The sequence below is a fragment of the Canis lupus genome, chromosome 23, assembly GCF_003254725.2.
Source record: "Canis lupus dingo isolate Sandy chromosome 23, ASM325472v2, whole genome shotgun sequence".
Classification (NCBI taxonomy): Eukaryota; Metazoa; Chordata; class Mammalia; order Carnivora; family Canidae; genus Canis; species Canis lupus.
In genome coordinates this window covers 42078026-42101028 of record NC_064265.1, presented here as the reverse complement: position 1 = coordinate 42101028, position 23003 = coordinate 42078026, and the positions used below count along the sequence as shown (strand labels likewise).

The following is a 23003-nucleotide window of genomic DNA, read 5'->3' as shown; positions in this document are numbered from 1 at the left end:
TATATTAACATGATAAAATTCTATTCAAGAACAGGCTATTTTCTTCATTATTTTAAATAAAATGGTGAATGGGCTCAAATTAATTATTTTATCATGTTTGCCCCTAATGTGCCATAATTTACATTGAAGACCAACAGACGTTTCTCTTTTTATTCCTCCCTTTTAATTTTTTTAATATTTTATTTAAATTCAATTTGTCAACATATAACACCCAGCGCTCATCCCATCAAGTGCCCTCCTTAGTGGCTGTCACCCAGTCACTCCATCCCCCCACTCACCTCCCCTTATGCAATGCTTTGTTTGCTTCCCAGAGTTAGGAGCCTCTCATGGTTTGTCTCCCTCTTTAATTTTTCCCTACTCAGTCACCTTCCTTTCTCTTATAGTCCCTTTCACTATTTCTTATATTCCCCATATGAGTGAAACCATATGATGATTGTCTTTCTCTGACGGACTTATTTAATTCAGCATAATACTCTCCAGTTCCATCCACATTGAAGCAACTGGTAGGTATTCATCCTTTTTGATGGCTGAGTAATATTCCACTGTATATATAGACCACGTCTTTTTATCCATTCATCTGTCAAAGGGCATCATGGCTCCTTCCACAGTTTGGCTATTGTGGACATTGCTGCTATGAACATTGGGATGCAGATGTCCTGTCATTTCACTACATCTGTCTCTTTGGGGTACTCAGTAGTGCAATTTCTGGGTCATAGGGTGGCTCTATTTTTAACTTCTTGAGGAACCTCCACACTGTTTTCCAGAGTGGCTGCACCAGCTTGCATTCTCATCAATAGTGCAAGAGGGTTACCCCTTCTCCATATCCTCTCCAACATTTGTTGTTTCCTGTCTTGTTAATTTTAGCTATTCTCACTGGCTTGAGGTGGTATTTCAGTGTGGTTTTGATTTGTATTTTCCTGATGGCAAGTGATGTGGAACATTTTTTCATGTGTTTGTGACATTTCTAATAGAGGAACAAAGGGATCACTGATTCTTAGTATCATTTTGAATGGAAAGATACCAGGGTAACTGACTGAGTTTCTTGGAAAGAATTAGTGCTATTCCCAAGAGTAATCATGTTGGCCATTCTCAAGACCTCTCAGGGGATTGAAGCACCAAGTGCACCATTTTGATTTATTACAATGATTTATTCAAAGAAGCACTTCTTTAAGAAACTAGTATTTTGGGCACCTGGGTGGTTCAGTGGTTGAGCATCTGCCTTTGGCTCAGGTTGTGATCCTGGGATCCTGGGATCGAGTTCCATATCGGGCTCTTCACGGGGAGCCTGCTTCTCCCTCTGCTTATGTCACTGCCTCTCTCTCTGTGTCTCTCATGAATAAATAAATAAAATCTTTATTTAAATATAAATAAATAAATTAGTCTTTTTGCCATTATAGACTTTGGTCATGTTTCTTAGACTCAGTCACTTCTAATCCTATGTACAACAAATAAATCATTGCACATGCCCATACTGTTCATTCTCACGTTTTCAAAACTATTATACATGAATGATGCCTCGTCATTTTTGCACATTCTGTAAAAAATACATATACAGGATATTGATCTAGTAAGAAATTGTAGACTAAGTCTACCTGTGACATGGTTTATATATTGTTATATATAAAAACCATATAATATTGGCATTCCTAAGTGATAGGACCTATAAGAAATTTATAAAGCCCTTTCTTGATGCTCCCTTAATCTTGCTTAGGATTCAGTCTTCACTCTAGACAGACACCTAAGCCTCTCACCATCTGCGCGTATACCTAAAAGAAGGAAGTGAAGGAGGTTCCAGAAGTCCTGGTCATAAGAGTTTCCACGCATGATATTTTTTTGTAGTCTCTTCCAAAAACTGCCTCCTTTAAGCTTATGGTAGTAAAACACAACCTGATTAAATTTTACATATTGTTCTGACTACTTTTGTAAATTTTCAAAACTTTTCCTCTGTACGTTTTTTTTATTAAATAAATTTATTTTTATTGGTGTTCAATTTGTCAACATACAGAATAACACCCAGTGCTCATCCCGTCAAGGGCCCACCTCAGTGCCCACCACCCAGTCACCCCCATCCCCTGCCTACCTCCCCTTCCTCTGTAGGTTTTAACTGCAATGAAAACAAAGGTTTTGACCAAGAATTAAAAAGATACAATTTGATATTTCTATATTTATTTAATCCATTTCTTAGTGAATATTAATCAAATTTATTATAATAATGAGGCTATACACAATCATTCAAGGAGTCTTCTAAATATCAAATTTGTATCTTCCTTCTAATTCCCTGACTTTGAGCTCAAGGAGTTGGAGTTAGTAAATGGGGTCCCTTAGCCTTTTACATGGCTGGGACAAAATAAAGGGAAAAAATGACAAAATTTTTTGAAGAGTTTAATATGTATCAACAGTGATAGGCTTTCATGGTTTTCTTTTTTCCCTTTTCCCTGCTGTCATAATTTGAACCAATTCCTGACAGAAGGAAGTTGATACAATACAGAGGATTTTGGGATTCCCAAAGTTGTCAAACACCAGGATAGAAATATCATCTTAAAGTTTTCCACAGTGGAATCTGATTCATAAGACTAAAGATGTTAAAATATGGGTTATCTATAAGGAAAGAAAGAAAAAGGTCTCTACTGAAAAAGGTCTAAAGTAGAGCAAAGAAGAAAAGAGACAGCCAGAAGGAAAATCTGTAAAAGATATCTCTGAGAAAGGTCACTTCAATTGATGTAGGTTTTTCTGTTATAAATTCCTTTTTATGTGCTTAGCTGTTAAATGTTAAAACTTCCATTTTAAAATGGACTTCGGTTTCACTATGGAAGAGGGCTCTAACCCTGTGAATGATGGTCAGTCCCTACATATGTATTTCATTTTATGTCATGTCCTCTTTGCTCATGCTTTCTATTTTTCTTATTTGGTGCACTGATATAAGGGCACTTATCTGTCTGAAATGTCATTGTGGGAATGTGTATTGATATCCTCTTGTGTAAGTGCCTCAGGGAGATTCTTTTCTGATGGATGTCCCAGATGTCAGAGTTTACACCTGTTCCTAAGTGTAAAATGTATATGGTAACCAACAAAAATAAAGTTTTATAAGGCTAATATGGTTTTAAGCTAAGAAGCTCATGTAAATGGATATAGCAAGGTGTAGAAATATAAAACATCCCATATTTGCTTGAAAAACATATAGTTTCCAGAAGAATGCAAATATGACATTTGAAGGAAAGGTCTGGATTAAATATCATATAATTAAGTGATTAAATGGGGTAGGTTAAGTGAATGGTTTCCTGGTTCCCACAGGTTTATGATTTTTCTCCTTGTCCTCACATTAAATAGCAAATAGACTGGGGGTAGAGAAAAAAAAAGGGGAAATTAGAATTTTGATAAATTTCAATCCTTGAACATAGAGTTTAATAGCTTTATGAGTTCTTTAAAGGTTTTCATTATTTATTTATTTATTTATTTATTTGAGAGAAAGCATCATGTTTTTTTTTTTTAATTTGAGAGATAGAACACAAGAGGGGGCTCCATTCCATGACCCTGAGATCAGACCTGAGCCCAAACAGAGTCCACATTCAAACAACAGCACCACTCAGGTGTCCAAGTTCTTTAAATTTAATGTAATCAACAATACAGTTAATGGTGATACGGGTGAAAAGGGTCTGTGGAGACCAACAAAGAAGAGACAACCAAGGATAAGAAAGCTTTCTGATTTTAAAAATAATTTATACAGTAATTCTTTGAAGTTTAGACCTGTTTTCTTAATTTTCTCCTTCATATGTAATGGTCAAGAGAAAATGAAATTGAAGAATTGTTTGCAAAGAATTGAAAACTATTCAAGAACGTGATTTTACCAAATTAACCAACATGATCACAAAATACTAAAGGCTGGTGGTATGAACTATAATCTATTTCTACAATAAAATTAGACTACATTAGGAAACCCACCTTTAGAAAGGTGGGATCTTGACAGGAAAGGCTTTTGATCATTGTTATATTAAGACATGGTAAATGTATAGGGGAAAGGAGAGAAAATGAGTGGGAAAAATCAGAGAAGGTGACAAAGCATGTGAAACAAACAAGGAGTAGTAGAAGGGGAGGGGGTAGGGATGGGGTGAGTGGGAGACGGGCACTGAGGGGGGGCACTTGATGGGATGAGCACTGGTATTATACTATATGTTGGCAAATTGAACTCATATAAAAATATACATATAAAAAAGACATGGTAATTTTTAATAGAGATCTTTTTTAGAAGTCCAGGGTACTTTAAAACCTCACAATTAAAGTATTTTTAATATATTCCTTTTATTTCTCTTCTAAAGACATATAATATTCAGATTTTCTTGTAAATGGCTGTACTTTAGGTTTATTATTTGAAAAAGTTGGAGATGATTACACTACTGTTATTATGTTTTTAAAATTCCTTGCCAGAGAAAAAATAAGTGCTTGATTCATAATCAAATAAACTATTACCAGAATTTAATTTGAATTGGGAATGGGAACATTTAAAAGAATGAATGACCTAGATTAGTTGATTCCCTGAAAGGGCACAGTCATCTTATGAATTCAAACTGAAAGGTTAACTATATTTGATTATCTATGGTTATATGGAAATTTCATCATTGGTGATTTTGTGGACTCTGAATCTATAAGTCTATGAACACACACATTTCTGTATATTGTTAAAATGGTAGTATGAATTTTTACAAATTACATGTTGAATAATGTGTGAAACTTCTCTCTGCTAGGCTGCCCCCTTTTCTGATTCTTTGGCTAAAAGAGGGCAGACTTTTGTAAGGAATTTTTAATGTCTATAACCCTTGGTATTTCTGAGAGGCCAGCTTCAGCTAGGATATATGAGGCAAAAAGAAAATTCCAGCAATTGACCATGCTGTCTTTCCTTAGCTTCCCAAGTCATAGTTGGTCTGCCTTCTCTTACCATTCACAGTCTTCTTATGGCTATTTATATGTAATTCAAGATTATTAGCTGTGCTTAGTGGGAGGAATGAGGTATGCCTTGTCCATCTTTCCAGAAGTGAAAGTCCCAAAAGATTTTTATAAGCTAATACTGTACTTTCAGAGATAGTTTGTTTTAAGTGCTAGTAATGGGTAACAATTCTACACAACTATAATAATATAGTTAATTGTGCTCTTTACTTCTATCTGAAAGAATCACTTAAATTCATGATGATGGGAGCACCTGTAAGCCTCAACGTCTACCTTCGGCTCAATTCATGATCCCAGGGTCCTGGGGTTGAGCCCAGCATTGGGCTTCCTGCTCCACGGAGAGCCTGCTCCTCCCCTTTCCTCTGCTGCTCCCCTGCTTGTACATTCTCTCTCTAATTAATTGATTAACTAATTAATTAATTAATGACGTTGATCATGGAATAATATCCTGAATGATCACTTAATCCTTCAAATTTCACATTAACAGCAGCTCTATGATTAGAAACCAAATACTTAACACTTAGAGAGTTAGCGACTTTCTTAGCTATAGAGCAGCAAACCTCATAAAATGTAGTAAAATCTTAGTTCATACTTAAAGTTATTGAAAGATGCTCTGAGTTTGATTCCTAGTGAAATTTTCAAAGTTCTGGTTCCTCATTGCAACTCTTCCATTATTTTTTTTTAAATCACAGTTATGAAAATAAATATGTCTTTACTTGTCTTGGGCTCATTTGTCTTAAAAACATGCTTACATGTTCTTTATTAAACTTGGGGAATATATCAAACCAGATATATGGCGCATCAGCATAGCTAAAGATATATACGATTAGCCATACAACTCGTCATCTTTACCGGTTATATTTATAAACACTATTTCCTACTTCTCTATGTCACAAATCAAAATAGTTCAAAATGATAGTACATCATTGGTACCATTTTCCCACTTATCCCCAACAACAAGCCATTCTCTACATTAACTAATTTTAAAGTATATGTATATATGTATATATATTTCAAATATATATATATATATATATATATATATATATATATATATCAGATTATTTTACATCATTCCTGCTCAAGACTCCCAGGTAATTTAAATTCATACATAAAATAAAACATGTCTTTAAACCTTACTTGATCTGGATCTTGCTTCCTCCTTTGACTCTACTTCTTTCCCCATCTTCAGCACCCAGCAGCCCCCAACCTCTGCCACCCATGGTTACCACATTTCATCCATCCTTGTATGCTCTCTGTCCTTGAATACATCTAGTTTGTTTTGACTTCATGGCTTTTACCCAAACCATTACCTTTCATTCATGTCTCAGACCAAATGTTATTTTCTGATCTCATCATTCTATATTTTTCCTAGTACTTAGCATTATCTGAAACCTTATGCAGTTGTTTGCCTGTGTTTATTTTGTTTCCCTGCCTAAAGTGCAAGCTCCATGAAAGCAAAGTACCTGCCCATTGTAGTCACTGTAACTTCCCATGCCAGATATTTCATATATACTTCCCATGCCAGGTACTAATATAAGAGCTAATACAAAATGTAGTTAAATTAACTTACTGAATGAATTATTTTAACTTTTATTGTTGATTGAAAACTATCATGTTGAGTATTTGCTACTTTATTCTCTTGCAATATGGTAAGCTCCTTTGGAACTTTAAGTCTCCAGATTTCTGTATATTTTGAGTGCTCATGTGTTTGGTTTTCTTAGGCTCATTGACTTATCTTTCTGTTGACAGTAAACCTTCTTTAAGAAACTAATACTCCCACCCTACCTTACCCTCCTATTGTTTCGAAATCAAGAGAGGTGATTTGGTATCCATTGTATATAAAGTAAAAGTAAGAAGGTTTTGAATGAGGATCGAGGCCACTCATGTGTAAGAAAAGAATATAAGCTTTCCTTACTATACCTTATACCTTCGGGCATCTGTTGGTTACAGCACTGAAAAGAATTTTTTAAAAATAGATTTTTTCTGTATGTACACAAAAAAAGACCCAATTTACAACTATCTGCTTTATTGAATTTTACCAAGTGAATATACCCTATTACCTCCCCCAAATCAGTAAATGTAATTATAATATACAATCAAATCAATAAATGTAATTATAATATACAATTTGAAAGCCTTCTCCTACTTCTTCCCAGTCATTATTTGATTTCAAAGATTAGAAAATGATTTTGATTTCTATAACCATTAGTTTTTGTTTAGAATTTTATAAAAAGAGAATCATAAATAGGTATTCTCTTTTGTGTGTGTGTGTGTGTGTGTGTGTGTGTGTGTGTGTGTATTTGGCTTCTTTGGCTTAACAGAACCTTTGTAAGATTTATCCATATTGTTGCACGTAAGAACAGTTCATTCTCATGGCTGTATAGTATTTCATGGCATATGGGGCATACTACAGTGTGTTTATCCTTTCTATTGTTGACAGACATTTGGGCTCTTTCTAGTTTTTGGTTTTTACAAACATTGCTACTATGAAGATCCTGGTTCACCTATGTTCATATATCTGATATTTATATAGGATTGAAATTGCATAAATTCAACTATAATAGATCTAGCAAAAATAGGTTTCCAAAGTGTGTGAGACTATTAGTTGCTCCACATCATTGTCAACTCTTGAAATTATCAGTCTTCTTAATTTGCCATTATGGTACTTATGAAATTGCCTCACATTGTCATATTAATGGGGCCCATCCCTGATGAAGTCAAACCTCTTTAAATGTTTATTGGCAATTCTGATCTTTTAAAATAAAGTTCCTATTTAAGTATTTGCTTATATTTCTATTTGTCTTCATAATATCAATATGTAGAAGGTGTGTGTGTGTGTGTGTGTATGTGTGTGTGTGTGCATGTGTGTATGTACATAACCTGGAGATGTCCTTTGTCAGATAATGAATTGCAAATATATCCTGCCATACTGTGGTGCCTTTTAACATTCTTTTTTTTTTTTAAGATTTTATTTATTGATTGATGAAAGACAGAGAGAGAGAGAGAGAGAGAGAGGGGAGAGAGAGGCAGAGATACAGGCAGAGGGAGAAGCAGGCTCCATGCAGGGAGGCCGATGTGGGACTCGATCCCAGGACCCCAGGATCACACCCTGGGCCATACAGGTACCGTAAAAGTAAACTCAGCCTCCTGGAATCCAATTGGATGTAATACGTAGAAACATGTTTGGGTAGAATCTCAGAGGATTTAGGATCATAATTTAAGTTTATGGACTAGTTGTTATTTACTACTTGAACATCATCAGCTAATTCACAAGAAGGGAAGGGTCCAGCTTAATAAAACACTATGTTCTCTTTTCTCCTTAAATAACCTGAGGCTTATTCATATTCAATTTTTAGAAAAAATTTAATTCTTAAACATGAATAAATTTCTAGCATTTCAAATTGATACTTAGTAGCTTTTAATAAAGGTTCACATATTTTTAAAATGTAAACTAATGAAATATTTATTCCTTGACAAAGTTGAAATTGAAAGCATTGCCTTCATATAGTCGACCAGTCTTCAGGTTCTCATCATGATATCCATCTGTTGTTTTTCCTTTACTATTACAAGTGAAATGATACATTTTACAGGTAACATAATCAAGAAATGGGGAATTAGATGTAGCTATAAGATACTCAGGAGCTCAAGATTCCATGGGCATGTGGTATGAAACAGGAATTGAGGCAATTTCACTTAAATCTAGATGCACCCAGGCTGACATCCTAGGTTATGAGAATAAACATGTTTTGTAAATTTTTTTGAATATCAAACTTCATTGGTATGTGTTTTTACTAAATACTGACTTTTTTAGAAGCATGCTTCAGGAATGATGCTTTAGCAAGCTAAAGGAAGACCTCAAGTTCCCCAATAGTATCCTGACACATTTATCTCAGAAGTACTCTGATACTACCTAAATCCTCTGTCTTTCTTCAAGTTATATTAATTCTAAGATGTTTACCATTATCTGATATCATAGCAATATAAAGAGAATCTCAATTTCCCAAATCATGTTACTGCCTTTGCCAGAAAACTGTCACTATAAAAAAGAAAATCCCAAGGTTCTATTATGTGTAGCTAGTGAATGAGAGTGCTATCATTTCTGCTTCTCTATTTTCAATACTCTAGTGTTATCAATTATCTATCAAAAGCTATAAAAGACATGTTTACTGAAATGTGTGAAGCCTCAGAATATAACTAAAGATAAATGCTAAATTATATATAATGTAATCTGCCTGCATAAAAAAACGATATTGTAGATTACATTTTCAACCATGCCGCACACTTATCATCAACAGAAACAACAGAGTTAGCCATGGAGTTAAACCAGCCCATGCCAATTTTGTTATTTCATATGCTGCTCTCAAAGCAATAGCTCTGGAAGAAATCCAAATGGAAACTCAATTCAATAGTACTCTGTATTCCAAAGGGTTTATGATGGGACCAGAAGTATAACAAATGTGACTTGAGGGCACAATGTTCTAAGAAGAAAAAATGACATATCTCACATAAAGGATGAACTGATTATAACTAGTGGGGGGCAAATTATAATATGTGCATAATATTTTTATAAATAAGAAGACAACGGCAGCATAGCTACATGAAATAATATATTCTACATACCCCAAATCTGAAATTTCACTATCTGATTTAGTTTTTGCTCAGAATTTTTTTCCACTTCACATATTACATTTTATTACCACTAGTATCATAACCTATTGCTTCGTTTTCCTGTCCGTAGAGAACATTTCTTCTCTTTCGCTTATTATAGACTAAATGAAGCTATTTATTGTCAGATGATAAACATGTCAACAATATCTATGTGTACATAGAAGCAGAAGTTTCTTAGGCAAAATGAGCATTTTTCCTGAGGTAACAAAATATGTCACTCATCGAGGTACAAATGTTTCAATTACACTAGTGTGAGCATGAGGCAAAAATATAAAATTCTCACCTTTTTAATGATTTCCTTGGGCATGAGACCAGCATGAGGTTGGGAATTTTAACTTTCCCATAAATTTGCTACAGTTTATTAGACAGATGTTCATTAGAAATATTTGTATGTGTGGGAGCCTGGGTGGTTCAGTCAGTTAAGTGTCCACCTCCTGATTTCCACTCAGGTTATGTTCTCAGGGTCATGAGATCCAAACCCGCATAGGACTCCATGTTGGGCATGGAACCTGCTTAAGATTCTCTCTCTCCCTCTGCCCCTCTTCTACCCTCTCCCGCTCATATGTTCACGTGCTCTTTTAGAAAAACATATATATTCATGTGTGTATGTTTATGTGTGTGTACGTGTTCATGTGCATGTAGCACTTAAGCCATCTTCCCTTGAATCACTCCAGAATCTTGGCTCTAAGGATATGAATTTGGTCCCAGTATAAAGCATGCAAATGGGAAGGAGAGAGCTCACTTCCCTTCTTTCCCAATTACATTTAAGTCTCACCATAAAATACAGCTATACTGTCTGTGTATCTTTTTCTTAACAAGATATTCAATTGGTTGAACAATATTCAATTGACAATATTCAATTGGTTGAACTTGCTAAAGTACACCAGGAAGCAGCTTATCTTTCCCTCTATTCCACAGCCTTCCAACTTTCTTTCTGATTTCCTTTCCCTTGCCTTTTAGTAGCAACTTAAGCCTATCCCATGAGTTTACAGTGACTTTCAGATAATAGAAGTGTCTTAATCTCTGATATTAAAATTTCAGCCTAACCCATATTAAAACATCAATTTCTCCTTCCATTTAAATACTAGCCCCAACCTAGTCTAACATAGGGCCAGGCAAGTAGTATCAAGGAAAAGGACATGCACTGTCTCTTCTTCTACCCAGGCTTTATGGAACCTAGAGCATTTACAATTGGAGAAAGGCACCCCTTTTACCAAAAAGCACTATAAATTAATAATACAAAATGTGTCCCATGGCATCCCAAGGAAATCTGTGCAAAGGAGGGGCTCTGACGTTTGAGCCTCATTAGCTTCAAGGTAAATCCACCCCTGCCTTCACCTTGCACTCCTCTCTTCCTCCTCATCCTCTTGGTTCTTCCAAGAACTAAAGTATAATAAAGAAGGCTTCAAGGAGATGAAAGGTCTGTTTCACAGGTGGCTTTACTGGCTATTCTTTCATGGCTCACACTGGCTGGTTATTGCCCTCCGTCATGGCAGACATCCAAACACTAGGGCTTTTATGAAGCATGCTATTGGGTTCTTTAGGAACCACTTCTCTCTCTCTCCACCCTGTGATGACCTCCACTATTACATGTTCTCTGGCAAAAATATGGCAATGCCGAGCTAACCTTTCAATTTCACTCTTAGCTAGTGCCTCTGGCAGTTTACCACACTAGGTCCTCACTGAGGCAAGTATCCTTTGTTTAAATTTATTGATGAGGGAGGGGCAGTACCTTCCATAATACTTCAGCCTAGCTATCTTGCAGGTATTCACCTGACTCAAAGAAACGTAAACCCCCTTGTTTGTCAAATTGTAGAATGTCAAATTGTAGTTTGCTTCTATGATGGTTTCTCTTCTCTTTACCTCTTTAGTGTAGGGGTGCTTCAGGCATCCTCCCAGCTTCAAAACTTTCGGTGTGAGTGTCAAGTTGCAGTTTCCGGGCTGCCAAAACTCTAGGAGGCAACAGGTCAAGCTCTCCTAAAATGTCAATAGTCTCCAGCCAGGTGGCAACACCCTAGATTTCTGAGCTCAGGAACATGCAATCAGGGAGTGAGAAGTTCATTTCTGTTCCTTGACCCCAACTTCTAATTTCTTCAAAGAATTTTAGAACTTTATAACTCATTTTAAGGGGTACCTACAAGGAAGAGAGGGAAATTCTGACAGTTATCTTTGTTCTTACAAATTCCTTCATCTCAAGAAATCCTGTCCTCACCAATGCACCCCTAGCTTTAATCTATATAGGTTTCAGGGAACTAACGGGAGCTGGGTCAGTTTGGCTTTCTTTTCAACAGTCCCTTTGTGATGCATGGAGTACCTCTCTTTGGATTGTGGCCTTTGGATTAACTACTAATAGCATAAACAATGTCACTTTAGCCAAGATTATAACAGGAAAAGTCCCATTCTAAATGCTGTGCTTTTCTTTACTGACTGTGAAATGACCAAGCTACTATTTAGCCTAAATTAAATACTGGCTTTGTGACCTAGAAATACAAAAGCGATTCAACCACAATTCTGCTCCTTTATGGTTTATGGAATGTCAGTGTAAAGGTTTGCAAAGACTGCATGCAAACATATTATTTAAGATGGCAGATGGGCTTTTAGAGGTGTCTCAGATTTATCAATGTTTAAGTTATGTGGGGCCCAGAACTCTTTTTCTTTTTTTTTTTTTTTTTTTGCACCTGGCTTCCTGGTTGATCTTTATTAAATGAAGTTTTTATAATTTCAAATTTTTCTTTCCCTTTTATACTTCCTAAAAATCTTTTAGCAGATATTCTTCATGTATTGGCCAGATTTCATCTTTATTCACTTGGGTATTTAAGCCTCTTGTTATTAGAGCTTAAGATTTCTGGACAATCTTATTTTTATTCTATTCCAACTTATTTGATCCATTCCTGATAGTGTATTGCCCACTCTCCCAAGAATTTCTTTATATACTCTTTACACCTAGAATTTTCTTCTTTTACATTTATCTTATTCCTATTCATTCTTCAATAGAATCTCTCTAATACATTAGCAAAGAATGGATGGATGGTCCTTGTACAGAATCACTAGTGTGTTTTATGGGTTTTTTTCCTGCTTATGAGACACAACCAGTTGGCTATACATTGCTTTTGTTTGTTCGTTTTTTCAGTTGCTAGTGTTGAGCCACTACCCTATTCAGGACACATGTCGTAATTTGTCTTCCCAACTGCATTGTAATCTATGAGACTTTTGCTTCTATGCATAGAACTATGCCTTGAAGGTGCTTATTAAATCTTGTAATTTTTATTGATTCACATATGACAGAATTGATGAGCAGCCAAGGAAAGAGAATTTCTGTATCCACAGACTGAACAAAATAGCTGAATTTTAAGAATAGAATTAAGAGGTTCTCTTATATCAATCAACTTGAGAGTCACACTGTAAGAGGCAACAATCTCTCCTCTTCTTCTCTGCCATCTGCTTGGCAGCCACAAAGCAGCAACCATGCATGAATGCATCTCCATGTTGGCCAGGCTGTTTTCCAGATTGGCAATGCCTGCTGGGAGCTCTATTGCCTGGAACATGGCATCCAGCCCGATGGTCAGATGCCAAGTGACAAGACTACTGGGGGAGGAGATGACTCCTTCAACATCTTCTTCATTGAGATTGGTGCTGGCCAGCATGTGCGCAGGGCAGTATTTGTAGACCTGGAACCTACAGTCATTGATGAAGTTCACAGTGGCACCTACTGCTATCTTTCCCACCTGGAGCAGCTCATCACAGGCAAAGAAAATGCTACCAATAGCTATGCCAAGGACACTATACTATTGGCAAGGAGATTATTGATCTTCTTTTGGACTGAATTCAGAAACTGGCCAACCAGTGCACAGGTCTTCAGGGCTTCTTGGTTTCCCACGGTTTCAGAGGTGGATCTGGTTCTAGGTTCACCTCCTTGCTGAGGGAACATCTCTCTGTCAATTATGGCAAGAAGTCCAAGGTAGAGTTCCCCATTTACTCTGTCCCCCAGATTTCCACAGCTGTATCCAAGTCCTACAACTCCATCCTCACTACCCACAGCACCCTGGAGCACTCATATTGTGCCTTCATGGTAGACAATGAGGCCTTCTAGGTCCTCTGTTATAGAAACTTTGATATTGAATATACAACCTACACTAACCTGAATAGATTGATAGGTCAAATTGTGTTCTCCATCACTACTTGCCTAAGATTTGATGGAGCCCTGAATGTTGATCTGGATAGGGCTCCAGGTTGGTCTGGAACCCTATCCCCACATCCACTTTCCCTCTGACTGCATATGCTCCTGTCATCTCTGCTGAGAAAGCCTACCATGAACAGCTTTGATCAGTTGTGCTCTGATCAGCTAATTTGTATATAGCAGTATATACATTCATATACAATTACTGACCTGTGCTTTAAAACATGTTTTGTTACATCACCCAATTACCCCATCTCCCCACCTGGCTGGAAGTGGGTGGGGGGCATGGGGTAATTGGGTGATTGGGTGATGTCTCTTAAGGAGGGCACTTGATGTAGTGAGCAGTGGGTGTTATATGCAGCTGATGAATCACTAAATTCTACCTCTGAAACTAGTAATACAGTATATGTTAACCAAATTGAATTTAAATTAGTTTTTTTTTTTTAAAGGATGCCTGGATGGCTCAATGGCTAAGCATCTGCCTTTGGCTCAGGGCATGATCCTGGGGTCCTGGGATCGAGTCCCACATTAGGCTCTCTGAAAGGAGCCTGCTTCTCCCTCTGCCTATGTCTCTGCCTCTCTCTATGTGTCTCTCATGAATAAATAAATAAAACCTTTAAAAAATTTTTTAAAGACAAAAGAAAAACACAAAAAACAAAATATGATTTAAGTTGTCCATTTCCCTGATGAGTTTGAATAAAGCATTCCCTGTCTTAAGTGGAAAAAATAGAATTAAGATATTTTTTTCTTTTAGGAAGCATGTGCGTGTAAAAAAAAATATACGGAAAACAATTCATCAAAGAAGCTGCAACAACTTGCTATGGCATATTTTCTGTTATCAACTACATCTAGTGGAGCAAGTGGCAGTCACGGATCAGTGCAGCCATACTTGAAGAGGATCTTTTTGTTTTTCTCCTTCCATTGCCCTCTTCCTCCTTCTTCATCTCATTTTGATTAGGTCACATTATATAATGGTTAGTTAACTTTGCCATTCAAAGCATCATTATAATAGACAAAGATTAGGCATGGAAACTTTCATTCTTTTCCAAGATCACAGCGTGTATATCTAGTGCTTTTTTTTTTTTTTTTTTTTTTTGGCATTTATGCTATTGGTTAGAAAGAGGAGTTAATAGAGATCCAATGCAGTTATATCCAGAATGCACCACACCCCCTACTCAAATTCAAGGGTTCATAACATTGTAACTCTTCCCTCTACTTCCACGCTTGGCCCCCTTCAATCCATTACAATTTCAGAAAGTGATGTGATACTGTAAATTATAATTGATACCCTTTTCCTTTCCAGAAATGGGGGAATGCACTAAATCTGACAATAATCTGCCATAATATTCAGATTAAGGCCAAAGTCCTTACAATTAACTCCAACCTACTGTATGACTTCTCACCACTATCCATTCCATCCACCCTACAATTCCACTTCATCTTCTACTACTCTCCCCCTTTGTCTCTTACCTTCAGCAACACCTCCACAGGGCCTTTGCACTTGCTATCACAGCAGCCTGCAAAGCTCTTTCCCCTTAGATGTTCCCTGACCTTTCCTCATACTTTCTTCAGCTTTCCTACTTTTCCAAACATCACCTTCCCCTATGTCACCCTCTGTACAATGACATTTCCCCACCTTTTTCACAGTTTTCCTCAGTTCTACATATTTATCAACTTCTCTTGTTTATTATCTGTTCTCCTTCAATGGAATATATATTCCATGAGCACAGGAAGTTTATGTTTTTATGTTCATTGTAACATCCCTAGCATGTAGTACAGCACTTGACACTACATAGGAGCTCAATGAATATTTGCTGAATGAATGAATGAGCACCTATACAAATGCTAGAGTACCAAGGCAATAGGGGCTATACAACAATGTGTAAAGCATAACCTTTATGATCAAGGAGTTCATGATATGTTAGATGAGATCACTATGAACATAATGAAGATAAAACAAGCACAAAATAGGGTATAAAAATATTATGATAAAGACTTCTTTGAATTTGAGGGGGACAACAGTAACGATTCTGCTTAATCCTGATCAATGAAATTTGAATGTAAGGAAATAGAAGTGAAACCTAATTTTGGACTAATAATAGAGCACGAGAAAAACAACAAGGCAGTGTCAGGCAAATATGTTGCCTATTGAGGGAGAGTTGAAAATGCAGTTTGCGGGAAGTGTTGAGTACGGGGAAATAGAGTGCAGATAGAAAGGTTACATCGGCACCATGTCAGACAAGATTTTGAATGTCAGATGAGGAGAGTGAGTGATATTTTATAGACAGCAGGGAACCTTGTAAAATTCTTGAGCAGAAAAATGGGCTGGTCATGCCCGTGCTTTGGAGGAATAAATGGGAGTGAGGGAAAGAGCAAGGACAGATTAGAAGCAGAGAAATTAGTTAGAAAATTACTGAAATATTTGCCGAAGCACAATGAGGGATAAGGCAGATAGTGGCAATAAGAACAGAAATGAAAGGTTAGATTCCAGGGATAACAGAGGGTAGGATGTAAAGAAATTGGTGCCTAATTTAACGTTTATCATAAAAGTGCTGTCCATCACCCACGCAGATAATGTTTTGTCTCAACTCGCAATGAGAGTGATTGATCATTTGAATTAAAAATTTTGTTTTACTTCCACTCAGTCCTGGGATCTTACAGATCCTAGGGTGTGAAAAAAATAGAATCAGAAAATCTAAGGATCCTTTCTTTGCACTGCACTAAGAATTCATATGGAATAAAAATTTACTCCTAGCCTGAAATTTCCAGTGGTGTCAGAAGCTCAGAGTTAGACTAATTTGTGCCTGTAACCATCAGATTCAAACAATGGTCTGGCACATATGGGAAGCCAGTCATCCTCATTGCCTCAATTCCACTAGGGAATGATAAAAGGAAAAATATTCTTAACGTGAAACATTTCATGCTTGCAGGAGGAAGATGAGCAGCTCTTTCAATAAGAATAAAACCTCCAAAAATATCTCTCAAATTAGAGCAGGAGGCTTGCATACTAGAAAACAAAACACAACAAACAAATAAAGGTGATCAAAACATGCTCAGAATAGCTGAGCAGCAAACAAAGACAGAAAGGGTTATGTTGGGGACACAGAAACATAATTGGATTCCTCTGCCAATCCTGGTAATTAAAATGGAGACACTCAGTACCTTAGTTGCTCTGCAATCCCATAATATGTTTGAGATTAACAACCCTTGAATCTTGGTTTTACTGCTATATTATTTGAATATACAATACGCATCTCTTGCCGTTTTCAGAATACACAGATCAGGGTTCCTGTAGGGCTGAGAGGATTTAGAAGCAGCTAACGAGAGAGCCTGACTGGAGCTCTCCATCTCACTTCCCTCTGCCATGGATATTTGGGCCAAATTTGAACGGAAAACAAACAAACAAAAAAGAGGAAATAGCAAGCTTTGCAGTGATTTAAACCTTTGCTTATTTGTGAGGAAAAAAAAAAAAAAAACAGTTGCTGTTTTGTAGCTTTGCATAGTCACTTCTCTGTTTTGCCAGCATGCTGTGTGTGTGTGTGTGTGTGTGTGTGTGTGTGTGTGTGATCTCACCAGTGCCTTGTAAAAATGAGAGATATAAATGTGTTGTTGGCTTGAGCAGCCTGGCTGGGTTATCTGTGAGGATCCATTATCTTCATTGACGCTGCCTTACCCCACACGCTTCCAACCCCCTGCATCTCAGATCCCTGCTGCACCCATCTGCGGAGGGGGTGTGGGAACTCAGGTCTCCTCACTGGTCTGTGGCCTTACCTGGCTGGTGCCCACAGGTGCCCCGCAGCTGGCTGGCCACGCCAACCAGCCACAGGCAGGAGACTCTGCACATACAAAGAGTCTCTCTGTTGCTGAAAGGCTTTTCTGACTATGGGTGGTAATTTCGGCCGAATTCCTACTTGCAGAATGAGAGCTCCTCCAGGCCCTTGTGGAGGTGCTTGTCAGGCAGCAGACCTGCTACTGCAGAGGGGACAGGAGGTGCATGCCAGTAATTAATGTTATGCCTTGTCCCCAAAGACATCCTGGTCCCTTTATATGTTAGTTAGCTGATCCTCCAAACCCTCTGAGAGGTAATGATGGAGTTCATATAAACGCTGAGCTTTATATCTAATTTCTACCATGAAAAGGGAGGGAGACAAACTAAACACATAGAGTAGGTTGGTTAATGCTGAAGAAAACCCTGTGGTGTTGGGTACACAACCCAGAGAACGGGGACTTGGGAACCCTTGTGCTTTGGGCTGAAGGGGTTGCTTCCAGTAGGTCTTGCTCATGGTGACAGGTATCACAAAAATCCGGGGATAAAAGGAAGTTGAAAGGGCTTTAAGAGAAAGCAGAGGAAGTGTCTGCAATATTTTACTGCTGTCTCATCCCTGGACAAATATCTTTACAGGCTAAAATCCTGCCAACAGCAGCTTGGCACTAGTTCAGCCTGGCCTGGGGAGAAACAGAGCCCAGTTCATAGCTGACCTGTCTGGTTAGTGAAAGAGGAGGTGAGCAGAGGACCAGAGGTAAATCAGTGCTTATTGATTAATCTCAGGGTACATGTCTGTCGGCCTTTACAGGGCACCAGCTGTAGCAAAAGAACAAGTAGAAACTCACACAAGAACAAGTGGAAACTCACACAAGAACAAGTGGAAACTCACACAAGAACAAGTGGAAACTCATACTTTTAAAAATGATATTATACATCAACTATATTTTGGCATTAAAATCATAGGCATTCCTAAGGCCAATGTCTAGTCTGAGCATGTGGAAAACCCTGTAATTCATGTTTTTAATCATGCATCTATTCAATAGATATTTACTGCAAGCTTTGCTGCCGCATCGGTTGCTACTGGATGGTACACGTGATGATCCCTGTGTTCAGGGGGTTTATAGACTAGATGATCCACTTGGCCAGATAATGCTTGAGAAAAACGGGACACTATAAGCAGATGTGAATGTTGTTAGGCTAATGAAACATTAGAAGCACTGACTGGAGAGAGGAAAGATGGATTTCTTTCTAAAAAACAAAAAGATGTAGCCCTCTACCTCACCCCACTCCCCTCTTCCATTTGTATTTGTTATCATTTTAAAAGGACTAAGAGATTATAGTGGAGAGGGAGCCCGGCCACAATATAGTCCGCTGAATGCTGAATATGATCTTCCCCCAAAGACCCAAAATAGCCAGGAGAAACCTGATGATTCTGTTGTTTCTAAGAGGAAATTCCATCCTATCTTGTGATTTAATTTAATTTAGAAGTTCTGATTTATAATTTAGTAGGTTATCTTCATTATTTCAAGAGGATCATGCGAACTGTTGATGCTCAATGGTCAAGTCCTTTAAATTCATAAACAATAAAAATAAAACATGACATGTTTTCCCTTGAGGATGAAGGCAGGGCACTATAAAATAAAACAACTGACCAAGTGTCAAAACTCCTCCAGTATGGACAATCTGTGCATTCATATGGTCTTTATATTTTTTTAAAGATACCACCTATTAGAAAAATCGAAATATAGGTATATATATTTTTTCTGCCAGAAAAGTCACACTAACCTCTTGTAACTATTTCTGTCGGTGGAAAAACACCCTTAATGAAAACAAGAACACTACTTCTTCTGAATACCAGTATTGTTCCAATGGCTGTTGGAGTCTGAGTATTCAAGTTCAAGGGGAATTTTAGGATCTGAGTGTATTGAGAGAAAAATGCTCAAGTTTGGGTCTCCATGTGCTCAGCAGGAGTTAAACTTCATAGCAGATGCTCCAGGGGGAGAAGGGAAGCAGATGCAGCTGTGGAGAAGAGCGGCCTCTGCTCTGGGGTGCTGTTGCATGTAGCTGGGGCTCAGTGCTCGTGAATGTGGGAGCTGCACAGCGTTATGACGGGTGCAGTGGTTCTGCTGTTATTAGTGAGTGTCATGTGCTCTGATTGCAAGCACTCAAGTGTTCAGAGGGGGAATCAGGGATACCAAATGGAGAAAAACAATACACAGGAGCCTAATATCTTTAAGCGGGTAAATTATCTTTTCCTTGAGAAAGCAGAAAATGTTAATGGCTAAGTCTGCCAAGACATTTTATAATAGAGGTAAATAAAGAAACAAAAGATGGTTCCAGGATTTTTATGTGCAATTAAAGCACATTATTCAGTACCCCGAACGAATCTAGGATCACTGACATAAATGTATGGGTATATCATATAAAAGGTGTAATTTGGCCTGATTCTTTAGGAAAAGTACTTTGTAACTGGGGATTTTTCATCTGTGAAGTAATATTGGATATCAAGTTTCTATACTGTATCAATATTTGAGCAAAAGTAAGATTTATTCCGTTTTGTCTTCTATCTTTTCCCTCTTACAATCCATCTGTTGGATCAGGCTATCTTTCCATCCAGTCTAAATTTTGTTAGTCAAAGTTTCTTTTGTTTTAGGTGATAAAATAGTTACTAATTTGTAAAATTAGGTCAGGGAGGAAGAAAAGTAAAGTCTGTGAAATAAGGGGTTGTCAAAAACAGCAGTGCTGAGCAAGCTGGACAATGATGGTTTAGTCTCCCTGCCTGCCTCTTCTGTCTCAAGGGGGATGCTTTTACCTGCCACACTAGAAAAGTTAGGCCTCCTTTCACCTCTGGGTTACTTCTGGACATCTTGAAGAAGAGCTGACCTCCTTACCCCCAAACTGTGCCTGCACCCAGCTACTCCACTGGTCGGCTGGTAGATGGCCATTAGAGGTTACTTCTCTGATGTCACAATAGAGTACAGTTGATTGCTAAAATTATTCCCTAAGTATCCTGCTCTCAGCCCTTTCAAAGATGACAAGTAGATTGATAGACGAAATTATGTCATATCCTTAAGATGAGGTGACATGACAAAGTCGAATAATCATAGGATGTGTTGTCAGAGCCCTTGGGTTTGTGTTCAAGCACTGCCTTTACCAGCTGTGAACAGTAAGCCATTTAATCTTCCTGAGCAACATGATCCAAATATATAAAAGAATGGTAATCCTTCTACCACTTAATTTACAGTGATTCTATGATGACTGAATGGGAGATGGATATACAAGCATGTTTTCAACCCGGAAGCATAAAATTTGCTATTGATATTTCCTTGTACCTGGAATGTTCTCAGTGTGTACATGTCAAGTGAAGACTCCACGTGCCATGAATCCCTTCTAAATAAGGCAAGACAAACAGGATAGGCCCGCCTTATCACCAAAAAGAAGAAAAACAGGGAGGAGAAGAAAAAGAAAAGATGGATAGTGCAATCTCTTCAAAAATTAAAAAAAATAAAATAAAATAAAAAATTTTAAAGACTTTATTTAATTATTTGGGAAGAGTGCAGGGGGTAGTGCAGAGGAAGAGGGAGAAAGAATCTTAGACTCCCTGCTGAGTGGGGAGCCCACCCTGGGGCTTGATCTCACGACACAAAGATCATGACCAGAGCCAAAACCAAGTCAGGCACTCAACTGACTGAGCCACCTGGGCACCCCAGTGTAACCTCTTCAAAAAACATTTGGCTTACCTACTGAAGCTGACGTGACCCCAAAATTCCACTAGGTATATACCCAGAAGAAATTAATATCTATTTCTACCAAAGGCAGATACAAGGTTCATAACAGTATTATTTACAATAAACCCAAACTGGAAAAATACACAAATACCTACCAACAATCAAATGGGTAAGTAAATCATGATGTAGTTACCCAGTGGAATATGATACAGCAATGAGAATGAATGGACTATGATGACACATAAAAATATGAATGAGTCTCACAAACACAAATTGACTGAAAGAAGCCATACACACTAGAGTACATACTTTAGGATTCTGTGTATATAAAGTGTAAAAATGGGCAAAAGTAATCAATAATGAAACAGCTCAGAAAGTCTCATTCTTGAAGGTGTAATGACAAGGCATTTCGGGATATTGATAATATTGTGTTTTGTTAATGTATGTTTACTTTGTGAAAACCCACAGGCTATATATACACTTATGAATGGCACATTTTTCTGTGTGTATATTATATATTTCTATAGAGGTTAAAACCATCTGAGTTTGGTGAGATTTGAAAGGTTTTGGAGTTTTGTTTTGTTTTGTGTGTGTTCTTATTTTATGTTTGAGTTTAATCCTCCCAGATTCCCTGAATTCACTGATTCCCATAGCAGGGGCATCTTGAGTCCTCATATTACACCCATCTTTAGTCTGCTTGTCGACAGGACGGATAGGCCTACCAAATTCACACAATATCATGTAGCGTATCACAGTCTCACACGTATACATTTTTTAAAAAGGACCTCTAAGAAAAATGTCAAACACAAAGGTGCAGATCACTAATCATGGGCTTTCATTAATCACTTAAGAAGATCATTTCAAGTGAAAAAAATCTCTTGACTTTCCTCAAATCATACTACATCTGAGGAAATGTATTCTCTTTTCACAAAGCTAGATTACAAAAGCCAAAGTGAACAGGAAGAAAGGGAAGGAGAGATGCTGAGGTTGGAGAGAGTACAGAGAAGGGTGTCTATGCCCAATCTACAACAAATATCTCTTGAGCTTTTAATTCGTATCAAACACTGTGATATCCCCCTGGGGTTTCAACAGACAGAACAATATGCCCTCATAGAGTTTACAATCTAGTAGTAGAAAAATTCATTTTTCAAACAGATAATGTAAGTTACAACTTGGTTTCAACTACAGGAGATACACAAGTTTACGCAGTTCTGTTACTTTCTGACTACTGAGCACGTTATTTAACCTCAGTGCTTATTTCTTCTTAGATGAAAAGGGACTAATAATTGTACCCACCTCATAGGATGGTCATGAAGATGAGGTGAATTAATATTCATACAGTGCTTAAAACAAGGTTTGGAACATTAACATACGTAGCATATTTCATCGATGTAAATTATGTAGTTTAACATTTTGGAGATCAGACTATTTTCATCATCAACGATATCATATTCACTAACCTAGGGTGTGACAGTTGTCATTATCCACATGTGCTTGGACTTGTTTATTTTTGGTTGCTTGATTAGACATTTTTTTCAGATCCATTTGAAGAAGAAAGGAGTCCTGATAATATCAGGAAAACTTAATTTGAAACCTTCTGGTAAAATCAGTAAATTACCTATGCAAGGCTTTCAGTGAAATAGAAACTTGGAGCAAACTTTTAAAAGCCAGTGACTTAAAGCTTGGAGCAAACTTTTAGGAAGCGCTATACCAACGATGCTTC

General features: G+C 37.4%; 1 long non-coding RNA gene across 2 annotated transcripts in view; it reads left to right on the top strand.

The window, feature by feature from the left end:
• Positions 1-21030, top strand: part of LOC112661113 (uncharacterized) — a 41252-nt gene extending 20222 nt beyond the window's left edge. The window contains exons 3-4 of one of the 2 annotated variants that reach the window (XR_003137439.3): positions 14541-14760; positions 20797-21030. This is a non-coding gene — a long non-coding RNA (uncharacterized LOC112661113). The remainder of the gene's footprint in view (positions 1-14540; positions 14761-20796) is intronic. The other variant, XR_003137438.3, reaches the window with a different exon arrangement.
• The last annotated feature ends 1973 nt before the right edge of the window (positions 21031-23003 follow it).